The sequence below is a fragment of the Culex pipiens genome, chromosome 3, assembly GCF_016801865.2.
Source record: "Culex pipiens pallens isolate TS chromosome 3, TS_CPP_V2, whole genome shotgun sequence".
Taxonomy (NCBI): domain Eukaryota; kingdom Metazoa; phylum Arthropoda; class Insecta; order Diptera; family Culicidae; genus Culex; species Culex pipiens.
In genome coordinates, this window is record NC_068939.1 from 171221816 (window position 1) to 171235308 (window position 13493).

Sequence of the window (13493 nt, forward strand, 5' to 3'; positions counted from 1 at the left end):
TTCAAAGGCCTAAGTATAAGTGTGACGATTTTCGAAAAACTTTGATACAGGAAACTGCATCTTTAATTAATGGTACATTAATGGAAGATGTTCCCGATTGTCGAAATTCTGACCCTTTTTGCTACGAAAAATTCATGGATCATAATCAAGTAGATTTCGATTGTACTGTGTACACCTTGAGAAGTTTGAAGGATTTAAGATTTCAACCTTTGATCACTCCGATAACCAGCTCTGAAGTGATTCTGGTTCCAAGAAATCCTTTGAGTATCGTTAATCTTTTTATCATACCGTTCAACTGGAGTGTTTGGACAACTCTTTTTATGCTTATTGGATGCTTGAAAATTATAAGCTTAGTTTTTCCGTCACTATTTCGGAATGACCCAGTGCTGTTTATTGTTTGTGGAATCGAGGACTACGATTTGCACAAATCGTCTAGACGTGAGAAATTGATACTGCATTCGATGGTCGTGCTGATGTTCTTCATAACCAACGCCTACAGTACCATACTGATATCGTTGATGATCTGTAGACCAGCTAGCCATCACCTTTCAACTCTTCAAGAGCTTGTGGATTCAGGAGTCAAAATCAAAAGCAATCCCCATATGCATCGTTACCTTTCCGGACATCACATTCTAAGCAATTCGACGGTGTTGAGCAACGAGTCCGTATTCAACATGGATATGGTCCATGCCCACGTGGTCGTCCGGGAAACTGCCGAACTTGTTCTACCACGTTACTACGATCAGGAGCATCGGATGTACCGCTACAGCATCATGGACCAAACCCTGACAATGGTGATCTACAAATTTCGACTGGGAAAGCGAAGTGGCCTTTTCGAGGCAATGCAATTTGTGTGCTCGGCATTAATTGAGAGTGGAATTAAAGAATGGTTTTTGGGAAAAAATAACTGCAGACCAAGCGCTGGGTTGGGTATTGAAGCTGATGAAGTATTGTACTTTAAGGACCTGATCCCGGCCTGGATGGCGTTGTTGTGCGGACTTCTTATAGCAACAGTTGTGTTAATTATAGAGCTTGTTGTGCGAAAATTGTTTCAAACACAATAATATGACTCAACTCTAAATAAACTCATTGCATCCCTGCTTGTTGTTCAACCGATTACCCACACAATTCAATCCGATAATTAGAAAACTGATAATATTCAGCACGAAGCGCCGGTTGAACTGATGCCATTAACACTTTCGGACATCTCCACCATATCGATCTGTTTCCCCATCGTTAGCCCATCGCAGTAGCCACGTGCCATGGCAACAACCCAAACAACGTAGGCCGGAGAACCCCGCATCGATCCCAACACTCCATTAAAACGTAATGCAAATTTAAAAGAAATTTTCTCCAAAAACAAACATGTCTCACCGATGCGCCCCAACGAAATTTATGCCCCCTAACGGCGAGCCCCCCCAACCAAAGACCTCGCCGTCCTCGAAAAGAAAACAAAAATCGGAGGAAACGTCGAAATTTGGCGTGATTCAAAGTTTGTTTTTTTTCTAGCCGATCACGACTTTGATTTCTACCAGCTAGCAGCTAGTATAGATCGTAGTAGGCAGCGTGTCTTAATTTATCGGTTGATTGTTTAATTACGAACACGAACTCGTGGCCTACTGCCGCCAGGTTGGCCAGCCTGACAGGACAGATTCGATTGCTGCGAATCTCTAAAGTGCATTGTTTGCAATCGACCTCTCACTTTGATGGTGATGGGCTTATGAAGATGGTTTTCCCTCGTTCATCATCGTGTGGTCTGGCTTTGCGATGCAACTCTTTCGACGTGATTGAACTGTTGCAGTTTTTCGCACCTAATTGAGGTGTCTTTTACTTTGTTTCACTATTGTTTTTTTTTGCGTATCAATCAATCATCGAGGTTTCAAGCTTTGACCAGCGTTGAAGTTTCTGCGCTGAACTCTCTCGTCTACAGTTTTAAGATCTGCTCAGAAGACGCAGCGCCCACTATGATGAGTACACAGAAGAGGCTTGCAAAAGGTTGTAAAACATCAATTTATGGTTTGCTATGGTACAAACACCTTATCATCAACGTTTTAGTGCGCTCCAAAATTTCACTTTCATGAAGCTTCCCGGGAGACGGGAATTTTTTTATGATTCTCAACTTTTGATAACAACAACTTTGTGCAAATTCGTGTTTTTGGGGCACATCTTGATGATCTAGTAGTCGTTGTGGTGTAGTTTTGAGACCATTCTAGAGCTTGAAATATGGCGTTATTCAGAGGGTGAAAATGGATGGCCTACTGTGCTCGCCAGCTAGGTTTTCCCACAACATCACATCATATCTATGTTTTGTTTTAGCAGACATGACTTGACGGATGAAATTGAAAAAAAAAGTGAAGGCATTTGTCATCACCACGGGATTATGAGGAGATTGCAAAGTTTTATTTTTAAGCTCTATCAAAATTTATAACTTCAGGTAAAGTTATGATAAGCTCGACACATATCTATTCATATTTGCTACTTTTTAAATGAAACAACACAAACAAAAATTAAAGAACAACAATATTTTTCGAAAAACTTCAAAATTTAAATGAAAATAGAAGCACAGACAATGTCAAAGTCTAATAAACTGAAAACTTAAAAAAAAAATCATTTTATGACCCAAAATCAGACAACTCAAATTCAGGAAACATTTGAAAAACAGTTTTTTTACGATTTTCCAATTGCTCAGGTTCCTCTCAATAAAACTTAATTCTATTTAAGGGGTTGTTTAGGGAAACTTTTAAGCAAACAATGCAGGAAAAATCTCGTTCCCAGAACAAACCCTGTCATTTTGGCTGCTAAAGTTTAGGTAAGTGTTTGGTCAATACACAGCAAAAAATCCGATGGTAAAATCGCTTGCAAAAGCATGCACATCACCTTCGGTCAAAATAAACAATCAATATTACACACTGCATGTACAGTTTTTGCAAACACAAAAAAAAGTTGCAACCGACGGGATTCCAACCCAGCACCAACAGTAAGAACTGGCGCCTTAGCCCACTCGGCCATCAGACCGATGTAAAGCTGAAAGGATAAACGCATATATGAGCTTGACATTTCGGTCAAGTAGGTTTCCCTTACTGATGGGCTTCATATTTCAGGGTGTAAAATCACATAAAATTGCATAAAATAATGCAATATTTATTCTACATCCAGGCCTTTTACACGCAGCTGGATTACTACTTTTTTAGCTGTGTACGATTCCCTCGAACACGTACCATTTGTTTTGATTTGTTTTTACCCTTTCTTTATATTTGAGCATCGTTTCAGTTTCACTTGACCCAATGTCAACACATCTGAGCGGTGAGATTGGGTCAATTTTTAAACGATTGGCATTTAAGGTAGGTTTCATCAAATTCAGTATCATCTGATTATGGCAGTTCACACGAAAAAAAAGTGTGTGAATTTCGATTCACTAATTCGTGAATAATTTGATTCATGATTTCGTGTAGCTTATCATGATTTCATGAATTTTATTCATTTATTTTTTGTCAAGAATTCATGAAATTTATGCATGATTTCATGAAAGTTATTCATGATTTTACGAATGTTATTAACGCCATCAAAATTTTCGTGCACAAATAAATGAATAAAAATTCATGATTTCATGAATTTTATGCATGAAATCATTTATTTTTATTCGCGAGGTATATGTTCTGATTGTAATCATGAATTTTTATTCATAAAATCATGAATATTTTTCATGAATGTATGCATCCTTTTCATGAAATCATGAACATTATTCACGTTTTTGGGTGAAATCTGTAATGGAAAGTCATGATTATTTACTCACGATTCCAGGATGATTCGTGCCCAATTTTCATAGTTCAAAAATTCGTCAAGTACAAATCGCGATATTTACGTTTTCATAACAACAAGCGTACTAACAAGTAACATTCAAGCGAGAAAAGAAACGTGTCACTGAAAAAAAGCAAAGGTTATTTTCCGGAATTGCAAAAAAAATGTTTTATTCACCTCGATACAAAACTTGATTTATTCAACACTCGTCTTATTTATCTAACGTACCAATTACAATGTAACGAAATCTTCTTTTGATAATTTGTTGCATAAACTATTACGAAAAACGTTGATGGAGTTATTTAATTTCTTCAAATTAATTACGTTTTACGGTTTTGAAAACGGACAAGACTTCAATTTTGCTGACAACTTTTAACCAAGAACAGATAAAATAAATGTCTTGATTATAGTACAAGTTTAAAGTGTTTTTGAACAATAGTTTAAAAAAAGAGCCATAAAAATATATTTTGTTCTGATTTTTTAATAAATCTGGATCAGATAACAGAATGCATAGTAAAACTACTCTTAAAAATCAAACTTTTTTTAATTTAACAGTGCAGTTTTGAAATCTTCATTTTCATTAAAATACAATTCAAGGCTGAGGAATTAGGAAAGTCAACTCCTTTTTTTTCGCTGAGGAATACCTTTCATCTTTGGTTTGTTTCAGAATTTATGGGTGGGGTTGGATGTGTCCGATTTTTTTTTAAACTCTAGTAGAAAATAATAACAAAAAAGCTGCAGAGAAAATTGTGACGATCTAAAAAAAAATCAATATTTTTGTTTTAAGTGAATTTATTCTAAAACAAAGAGGTCCACAAAAACAATACGAAATAGGTAATACAGTCCAAACTCGATTATCCGAAGGCCTTGGCAAGATTTTACTTCTGATAATCGAATCGCGAAAAAAAAAATGTGGTGCTACAGAACATGTTCGGTAATGGGTATCCTCGTGAGCACGTGTTGATGCTAGTTAATGATTGCCACCTGTTTGCTAATAAAATATTGATATTTAAATCATCATGCTCACGAATCCACGTGTACTGTAGATGTGAACCCCAATGACTTACTTTCTAGGTTCATACACTGCAGGTTTGATGGATTCGAAAATAATATTACTCAGGAAGAAAATCAATTCCCGTAATCGCGAGTTGTGTTCATGAATTTGCGAACCACGAATGAATTTATTCGTGAGTATGGTGAACATATTCCTTCGTGGTTCTCAAATTCATGAACACAATTCACGAATTTGGGAATTGTTTTTTTTTTTTGTGTACCGCTATTTTTAATCAGTGGCCACGTAACGTTAACCGTAGTGATAACTCATTGAAATATTTTGTGTTTGTGTTCATAAAAATCAAATAGCGGCATTATTAAATCATTAGGAGCCACAAAGCAAAAAAAATCTTGTGGTCTTGGAGCTAGTATGAGACATTGTATTTCTAAAGTCACAACTCGCTTCAATGTTTCCATCCACTCAGCACATCAAGTTATTAAACATTCATGAGATTTTGTACTACTAAATGTCAAACTTCCTAACGAGAGCCGCAGCGCATATCGAATTTCCATGCGGTAATGATCAGTGGTGTAGATTACAAGGTGTTTCTCTGTGCGGTCCCCGCTTACGATCTGCCCATACTTAATTACAGCCCTGCTCCTAACAAACTCTAACGATCAAATCCGACAGACGCCGGCACGAAGAAGACACTTCTCAACTCCTCCAAAAATCTCAGTTGATAATGATGGCGTGTGGCACGTCTCTGCGAAGAGCGGTTTTCTCTCAAGACCAGAAGCCAAGTACGGGCGCGAGACACTTGGTGAGATTCGTCAAGATCCAAGAGTGTTACGGCATAGTAAAGTACTTTCCTATAGATGCAACATGACTGATTGCCGGGTCGGCACGCGAAGATCTTAAAGGTTGAGTCACAGCAAAACAGACTCAATTCTTTGGACTTTTTTAATACAAATATATTGATCACATTCCACTAGAGCCGCAATTCTGCATGAAATGTGAAGTAGTGTGTGTACAAAAAGTTCCAGAGAGAGCTGTCGAACGCATGTAAATGAGACGTGGTGAGTTCAAATTGACCGTTTAATTAGTGGTTGATGGATTTTAATGAGATTCATGTATGTTTGACTAAGGTTGTTGTATGTTTTTGGAGTGAAATGTGTTCATATCTTATAAATCTTTCAAGTATGTTATCTTTTAAGTATATAAGCCAATTTCTTTCCATCGCATTGCTTAACTCATCAGGATCAACTCGGATCTTCTTGCACCCTTCGACAAAGTTGTAGGAAATTGAATGTTCTACAAGAATCTCACACTGAAGCAAAATTAGGCCAACCCTGCTGCCAAAATCCTGAAGCGATGTTTTTCCCCATATATTTTCGAGATTTTCCCCATATAAACTTCAACGATAAAAAGCGACCCATAAATTTTAACCAATTTGGCTCAAATTTGGCACAGTTAATTATTTTTGCCTAAAGAATCGAGCCAGGGAGTATCTCTTGCGATTTTTCAAAATTTAAATTTTTTCTTGTCACCCTAACATACAACCATCAACAACCTTGATTTTAGATTAAAAACCTACCTGTTGTGCCTTCGAGATAAGCAATTACAAATCTCATTATTTTTAAAATGAGTTTTGTTTAATCGCTCATATATCTGCAACCATAGATCCGATTTCAATGTTATTGTTGCATAAAATTTTCTGAACTTTTCGAAAAAAATATTGCCAGAAATGGTGGGGCATGATGACTGCCTAAAAAAGTTATGCTAGTATAAAATTTTATTTAAATTTTTCGTACCCGGCTCTGGTTGCGGTCGAAGGGAGGGCAAACTATAATAAATTTCAAATTTCAAGCCAAATTAAAAAAAGGCAAAGAGTAATAAAAAATGGCAAAAAATAATCATTGCTCAAAATTTACACCTTCATTGAAAAAAAAAAACTTTGTTAAAATATATTGCATAATATTTATTTTTGTTTTTTCAATTAATTAGAGCACTTTAAGGGGTTACATACATGTATATCGGCAAAAAAGTCAGAGGTTAGTATGAGCACACATATCTACTTTTTTTAAATTATTTTTTTCATGGCATTAAAAAATACATTTTCATCTACTAACAAAACAAATTTTAAGATATTTGGTTGCATTATTGCCGAGATATAGCTATTTCAAGTTAGCAGTTTCAAAAAACGGGTGCCACGATATCTCAACACTGTCTTGACCAAATCAGCTCAAATTTTGGTGAAGACTCGTTAAACCGAAAAAGTTTATTTAAAAAAAAAAAGATAAAAATATTTTTGTGTTTTTCATACAAAAAACCGTTAGTTTTTGTTTTTTGTATTTTTAAAAAAAGTAAATTTTAAAAATCAGGCTTCGTCATGCACACGGGATACATCTTGAGCAGAACTTGCGAAATTTCGACTTTGTTTGTGATAGCTGACAGAACACTCCAATCGTCTTCACCACGACAACCTGATTTTTACATTCTACTTTCGTTCGTTTCACACACAAAGGAATGAGTGCTACGCAAAGTCACTCACACAATCATTGACTTCCCTCCAGGAGAAAAATCGCTTAGAGAGCGGTCGTTTGACATTGTACCGAGATTCCGATCGTCTCTCCAATGATAACAATCATATGATTTCTGTCACCACGCAGCATACACTAGGAAGAGAGAGACAAAAACGAGAGAAAGAGAAAGAGCACGTTGTCTCGTTCGGGCGGCTGCTTGAGTGGTGCTCATTTTTCGTTCGTTTCGTCTTCGTGTTTACGTTCACCGACCGTCACCAAGCAATGACGATCATGATAGGCGTTGTGTGTCAGCGATCAAATATCGTTTTGGGAAATGATCGCTGATAGAAAGTTCTATAGAATTTCGAGCAGTCCCATTCAGTGATAGATCCCTTTTCAAGCATTGATCTTGAGAGTCTTCACCTCGAATTTCAGCCAATTTGGTCCATTCCATCTCGAGATATCGTGGCACCCGTAAATCAACTCGTTTAGAGAAAAATGCCAACAAAGTTTGACAGCCCGCTCTGCGCATGGCAAAATTTTGAGCTTAAATCGATTCTTACTCAGTTTAACCATGAAATATCTTCATGAAACTCTCAGGAGTGATTAATAATCATCTTTTGAGTAGATTTAACAAATATTCTGTAATATAAAATTTTGTGATTTTCTACATGAATGTAACCCCTTAAGACTTTTTGTCAAATTTTGACATTTTGAACCACAATATAAACACAAAACTTTTGGAAAAAAAAGTATTTCCAAAATATTTATGATACTTTGCCATTTGTTGATAGGGACCATCCATAAACCACGTGGCCAACTTAGGGGGGGGAGGTATGGCGATTGTCCACGCTCCATACAAAAAAGAAGTTATTTGTATGGAAATTGTCCACGATGGGGGGTGGAGGGTTGAGATTTCCAAAAAAGTGTCCACGTGGTTTGTGGATGGTCCCATAGTAATGTACCGTCATCTGGGGTGAATCGGGACACATGGGGCGAATTGGAACAGCTATTTTTGCAATGTTGCAGTCTAATATTTTGATATTTCGAGTGGTTTCTGATAGACCAGATTCAGAGCAACAAAATGTGTACATTCATTTACAAATTTGAAACTTCCAACTGCTAAAAAACGTGCTGTCCCTATTCAGACTGTTGTCCCTATTCGCCCCAGATGACGGTATCAAGCCTTTGCGATACTTTTTATTTTAAAATTTTGTAAGTTAGGATTGAAGTTTGACATTTATTTCTGTTTTTGTTTAATTTTTTTACCAGAGCCGAGGGTCAAAAACTTTAAAATATATTTACACCAGTCTAATCGACCGTTCAGCGACCCCAAATAAGTTGAATTCGACTTAATAGTTGCCTGATACATTATAGACTACACACCATCATACCACTTTTGAGCATTTTTGGAGCAACAGGCTAGAAACCAAAGTTTTGATATAAATTTCGTGATTTGATTATCCGAAGGGAAATTTTGGCGGGTACTTCAATTGATCGAGTACAAAGTGTATTTTGTATTTTGTTTATCAAATGGGTTAAAAAGAATTATTGCAGACATTTTCGAGTGCAGAGTATTTTTCAATATTTAAAACTCGACAATAAAAAATTAGGCAACAAAAAAAAAATTTTTTCGTGGTTCGATTATCCGAAGTGAAATTTTTCCAAGGCCTTCGGATAATAGAGTCTGGACTGTATTGCTTAAAAATATTGCAAAAAAAACTTCTTGAAATTGATAGGAAAAACCTCCAACAACGAACTTGCTAAACCAATGCAATGCAACGTAACACTGGCCGATATCGATCCAACAAAGAACCGTTGCCCAGCTCCCCAAAAACAAAACAGCAATACCGGAATCCAACCCGCAACCCGAGTTATTAGTTCAGTCTTGAAGCAAAAGTCACCATCAAACGAATTCGCTTCGGATCGCAATCGACGCAAAAGTTTTGAATTTTGTTACATTTCTTCTCCCATCAAACCCCGCCAATTACAATTACCATTGTTACCAAATCGGATTTTTCATGGTTAAACCTACCTGAGCGCTTTGCGAAGGTGAAAAGAAGCTCCGAGAGAAAAAAAAAGTGCAAGTGAAATCCCCGCCGTCGAAAGCCCACACCGCGCTAGAGTTACCCTGAACAAAGTTGTGTGCGCGGGGTCTGACGGAGGACCCGGCCGCGGAGAAGACAGAAAAAAACAGTCGCACTGCTCGAGATACTCTCATTAGAAAGGTAATTAAATTCCGATTGTCTTTGGCCCCCCACCGGAGGGGGCCACGAGCCGTGAAAAAGATGAATGAAACTCCTCTTTTGAATTGCTGAATTGCACAGTGTAAAAAATGTTATTAAAAGTAATCCAATTTGAAAATTTAAAATTTACTCCTGGAATCCTCCTAGAATTTGAACATTTTATTTTTTTCAAAATTTGACCACAATCTACTTCTATCGAGCCCACCGTGCCACCCCCTCCGGAGATGAGCAAAAAGTGCACCTCCCTCCCTGGTAACGGCGACGGCGGCGGGTGTTGTTTTTCCGCGACGTCCCCCGGCGCACACACGCACACACACACAGTAGGCCGGATTTCCCATTGTTGATTTTCCACGCCGCTAAATGGCGATCGCAGCAATCCGGTGCGATTTTGCGGCGATTACGTGCGTCGCGACGTCTCCACTGGCACAGTGGTAATCGGTGGACCGTCTTTAAATTACGTAATTTTCTGAAAAACAACAAAATATGAAGAACTTTTTGTTGAAAAAAGATTGAGCTATTTAAACTTTAAATAGAATTGATCAAATTTTAAAAATATTGTTTCAAATGCTTACTGATCAAAAAAGGCAAAAATTAAAGTTTTTTTTTAACAATATTTCGAACAACCCCCTCATCTTCTAATATTGCTCAATTTCGCTTGACTGCGTTGCCGGCGCCCCCTTCTATTGTTTCCGGTGAAAGAGACAAATCTCACGCCGCCTTGGCGGGAAATTGTCACCTCAAGTTGGAGCGTGGGTGTCACCGCGGTGAGAAAATGAGACACGCGTGTGAAGAAGACATTTCTTGTTGCGAGGGTTGTTTTTATAGCTTTAATTTTGCGCGCGGAAACGCAGCTGATGGCCAACATGGTGACATGGGAAATTAGAGAAAAGATTTGTGTATTTTTTTTTTTTGCGGCAATGATTGCGAAGGGAAAGCATATGGCTCCAGCGTGGTTTGATTCAATGTACAATGATGAGAAGTGAACTTTTTTGTTCAAGAGAGAGAAATTTTATCTTGCTTCACTTATCAGGGAAATCTGCTAGTATTGTATTAAATTTATACATTGTTGTTTTCCTGTTGAAATCACAAGTTCAATTAGTAACGCGGTTAAAAATCTGAAGAACAATAAAAATTCAAAAAAACATCTGTTCAAACACTTGCTGATTCAATTTTATTACAATTTTTGAGAAATGAAAATTCTGTGATGATGGCGAGTTTTCTTTGAAAATTACAGAATAAAATCTGCAATCTTCGTATTTGAATAAAATCATTTCAACAAGCAATTTATAGAACCTGTGACATTTTTACTTCTCCGTAAAACTTAAAATTACCCGTCGAATTGCGGGGAAATCAATATTTCCTAAATAATGCACTGTAGTAGTCACCTTACAAGATATTTTTCTAATGTAAATTACAAAATGTTAAAAATGCCACCTTACCTTATTGTTTGCAATTGAGAAACATATTTTTTTAGTTTTAGAAAAAAAAATGAGCCTTAAAACACAGTTTTTATTTGAATTCTTTTCTCAAGATCCTGTTTAAAAAAAACTCCACCAGTTTCTGTTGCTGAGGCTAGGTAATTAAAATTACAAAGTAATTTTCTTTCGTTTTCAACCCGGAGAGCTAAAATCGGTTTAAATGTTTTTTTTTAAACTGCGTTGTTTTTGCGAAAAACGTCAAAAATGCAAAACTTTATAACAACCCTAACATAACTAGGCCCAAATAAATTTTGCAATTTCTACGAAATGATCCTTCAATCAAGACAAACTTTTGGAAAGGGCTTAAACTCTTATTATTGTAATTTTAAATGCATTTTTTTACGGATTTTAAAATTTTGAAATGATTTCGATTGATAATAGCAGTAAATTTCTCAAAATTGTCATATTTAGCATTGTATATCGAACTTTAAGTTCCTGAGATATCAGTGATTAAAAAGCCCTCGTTTTGGGCAACACTGGGAAATATTAAATTATTTTTTTCTAAAATGGGTAAACATGGGCACTATTTTTAAAAAATAGAAAAAAAGTCTTTTTTGAAAAAAAAAACCTTAAAATTGTTATATTTATACATTTTTTAACCTTTATCAGGATAAAAATCAAACTTTTTTTAACCCTGTACAGCCCCATTTTTTTCGAAAATTTAATTTTTCCAGTGTTCAGGAGGTCATTTTGAGCAACTTTTGGTGTACGAAAAACTTCTCTTGTGTATATGTTTTTATTGTTTTATTTTTAGTATTTTAATTTGCATTTATCTTGTTTAGGTAATATTCGGTTTTGGTAGTATTTGGCCTATTCTACCACTTCCTATTATTACATTTTTCAGTTTGTTCACATTTTCTGCTCTAAAATAGAACCATTATCATTTAAATTGTAAAAAAAAATGCGTAGAGGCATACTCTGGGACACTACAAAAATTACTACGTACTTCTTTTTACTTAAAATATAGGAAATGTCAGCAAAAACACAGCCAAAGTTGCCCCCAAAAAAAAATACATTTTTGAAAACATAAAACAAGTCTAACTTCAAACCATAAAATTTTCTTAAATTTTAAAAGTGAGCTTACAAAGAGCTAACTCATTCTTAATGCGAAAATTCGTTGACGTGAAGAGATGCACTGATAAGCACAAAAAATTTAATTAATTGACAAATTATGTTTGTTTGAAGTTTTAACAATCCGAAGTTTTGACTCTAGGTGGTTTTAAAACCACCAAAAAAGCAAAAAAAAATAAAATATGTTTTATTGGACCTTTAAAAAAACCCAGCAGTAAGCTTTATAAAAGTTATAATAATCCCTCATATTCGAGACATTTAAGAGATTGTCCATATTCAAAAAATCATTTATTGAATCTGTAATTGAATATTTTCCGAGGCTTGGTAGCAGAAGTGTTAAATATAATTTACTTGGGGGAAGAGAAGGCACCCTTTATGTGGTAAAACAATTAATGACAATTTATATTATTTCATTCAAATGAATTATTTTGAACACTATAGCAATTTGAAGGCTTTTTTGTAAAAATGATCAGCCGTTTCCAAACACTGAATGATTTATTAAACGGAATGACTTTTTTTAATGGTTGCTCATTCTGACCCACACGCTGGAAAGGTAGTCAACATACTATTTAGGTACATAAAACAGTTTAATGTTATATTTTAAGCAACCAAGCACATAACATTGAATCGAACTTTCCACAGCATAAATCTTCTTGAATTAATTCAGTGTTTTGTAAGTTTTTCTAAGATTTTCAGTCCTTTTTGTTTATGCGCTCATACCCTTCCCCCAGCAATTGTCTCTGCTTACTTTAACTATTATTAAGGTAAGGCCGATTAATTCGAAAATATTTATATTTACAATTCTGACTGTAGGTTTCCAATATGATTTGACCCTTGCGAATCCATTTTATTATTCAAAAACGTAGTTAATGAAAATAAGCTTTTTCAATAAATATACATAAAAAAATGTTCCTAAGTGATGTTTCCACTGACATGCTGCGCCTTAAGCACAAAATCTAACTAGGATTGAAAAACAAAAAACTTTCTCAAAAACGTTAAACGATTCGCGATACTTCCAAAATGAGCGCTCCGTGAGCGAAAAATGAGCGCGAGCGCGAGCGTGGGGCAAACGCAAGCTGAAAAAATCGGAGCAAACGTGAGCTAGCTCACGCAGCGCTCCTCCTCACGAATGAGCGAAAAAAGAACGCTCACGAGCGCGTGCGGATCGCAACACTGCCTAAAACATATGAAGAAAAAAACTAAAATTCTATTTCCTGGGAATCAAATTTTAGAAACTGGTTAAGTGAATAAAAAAAACAACAGCAACATAATTTCCGTTTATCATTTTTTTCGGTTTTGTCCTTATCCATAATTTCTTTAAAAAATAAAGAATTTTGAATTTTCAACAGATTATTTTTGTATGAACAGCTGCCAAATTTGTATA